This window comes from Solea solea, unplaced genomic scaffold, assembly GCF_958295425.1.
Source record: "Solea solea unplaced genomic scaffold, fSolSol10.1 scaffold_50, whole genome shotgun sequence".
Lineage (NCBI taxonomy): Eukaryota > Metazoa > Chordata > Actinopteri > Pleuronectiformes > Soleidae > Solea > Solea solea.
Genome location: NW_026704040.1, coordinates 157,501 through 160,000, shown reverse-complemented (window position 1 = coordinate 160,000; position 2,500 = coordinate 157,501).

Below are 2,500 nucleotides of genomic sequence, written 5' to 3'. Positions count from 1 at the left end.
CGCCTGGTCCCTGCCAAGGGCCCTGCGTTGTTTGATTTTGATTAAATTGCTTTTTTACACATTTTCCCCGTGCCCCTGGTAGCCAAGGGCACTTAGAAGAAATTTCAGATTCTCGCCTCGTGCCCCTGGTAGCCAAGGGCACTTAGAGTAAATTTTGAAAAAGTTGGCACTTAGAAGAAATTTCAGATTCGTGCCCCTGGTAGCCAAGGGCACTTAGAGTAAATTTTGAAAAAGTCGGCACTTAGAAGAATTTCCGAGTCGCCCCGGTTCTCGGGGACCGGGCCGAGCGCCGACCTCTGTCCGAGCGCGAGCGCCTATTTTCGGATAAGTTGGGACGACTTCCACGGTCCGTATCTCGGTCATTTCTCCACCTTTTCGGATGGAACCAACGGTGTCGCGTTGCCCCGGTCCCCGCCGAGGGCCCTGGGGCGTGGGATCCTGAGTTTTCCCCGTGCTTCCTGTGGTTTTCGGCCGTGGAAAAACCCTAGGCGCGCCGGTTCTCGGGACCGGGCCGAGCGCCGACCTCTGTCCGAGCGCGAGCGCCTATTTTCGGATACGCCGAGTCGATTTCAACGGTCCGTATCTCGGTCATTTCTCCACCTTTTCGGGTGGAACCGACGGTGTCGCGTTGCCCCGGTCCCCGCCGAGGGCCGTGGGGCGTGGGATCCTGAGTTTTCCCCGTGCTTCCTGTGGTTTTCGGCCGTGGAAAAACCCTAGGCGCGCCGGTTCTCGGGACCGGGCCGAGCGCCGACCTCTGTCCGAGCGCGAGCGCCTATTTTCGGATACGCCTAGTCGATTTCAACGGTCCGTATCTCGGTCATTTATCCACCTTTTCGGATGGAACCAACGGTGTCGCGTTGCCCCGGTCCCCGCCGAGGGCCCTGGGGCGTCGGGTCCTGAGTTTTCCCCGTGCTTCCTATGGTTTTCGGCCCTCGAAAAACCCAATTCGCCCCGGTTCGAAAAAGCGGCACTTAGAAGAAATTTCGAAAAAGTGCGCTCACTTGGAAGCCGTGTTCCTATGTATGTGCCGGGAGTGTCGCACACAACCCACACAAACTCGACCAAACATGCTCTCTGGCCCATGTTGCGCAGCATCCCGGTAAACTCGGCCAAACATGCTCTCTGGCCCATGTTGCGCAGCATCCCGGTAAACTCGAACCAAACATGCTCTCTGGCCCATGTTGCGCAGCATCCCGGTAAACCTCCGTCGAGCCGCCGCCGCCCCGCGGTTCTCGGGACCGGGGCCGAGCGCGAGCGCCTATTTTCGGGTAAATTGTGACGACTTTTGACGGGCCGTATCTCGGTCATTTCTCCACCTTTTCGGGTGGAACCAACGGTGTCGCGTTGCCCCGGTCCCCGCCGAGGGCCCTGGGACGTCGGGTCCCGAATTTTCCCCGTGCTTCCTATGGTTTTCGGCCGTGGGAAAACCCTATTCGCCCCGGTTCTCGGGACCCCGGCCGAGCGCCGACCTCTGCCCGAGCGCGAGCGCCTATTTTCGGGGTAAATTGTGACGACTTCCACGGGTCATATCTCGGTCATTTCTCCACCTTTTCGCATGGAACCAGCGGCGTTCCACTCCTCTGGCCCCTGCGCAGAGCCCTGCGTTGTGACATTTTGATAAAAGCATCACCCTGGGTGGCCCTGGGAGGCGTACCTATTTTTTTGGCTTAAAGAGGGGCGATTTACAACGGGCCGTATCTCGGTCACTCCTGCACCTTTTCGCATGGGATGAACGGCGTTCCACTCCTCTGGACCCTGTGCAGAGCCCTGCCTTGTAACATTTTGATAAAATCACGTTTTTAGCCATTCTCCCGTCGGTGGCCCTGTGAGGCGTACCTATTTTTTTGGCTTAAAGAGGGGCGATTTACAACGGGCCGTATCTCGGTCACTCCTGCACCTTTTCGCATGGGATGAACGGCGTTCCACTCCTCTGGACCCTGTGCAGAGCCCTGCCTTGTAACATTTTGATAAAATCACGTTTTTAGCCATTCTCCCGTCGGTGGCTCCTCTGGCTCTCTGCTCCCCCAGCCTGAGCTCCTCACCTTGGGCCACAGCCCCCTGCTCACAGAGCCCCCTGCTTCTCTGGCTCTCTGCTCCCCCAGCCTGAGCTCCTCACCTTGGGCCACAGCCCCCTGCTCACAGAGCCCCCTGCTCCACTGGCTCTCTGCTCCCCCAGCCTGAGCTCCACACCTTGGGCCACAGCCCCCTGCTTCACTGGCTCTCTGCTCCCCCAGCCTGAGCTCCTCACCTTGGGCCACAGCCCCCTGCTCACAGAGCCCCCTGCTTCACTGGCTCTCTGCTCCCCCAGCCTGAGCTCCACACCTTGGGCCACAGCCCCCTGCTTCACTGGCTCTCTGCTCCCCCAGCCTGAGCTCCTCACCTTGGGCCACAGCCCCCTGCTCACAGAGCCCCCTGCTTCTCTGGCTCTCTGCTCCCCCAGCCTGAGCTCCTCACCTTGGGCCACAGCCCCCTGCTCACACAGCCCCCTGCTTCACTGGCT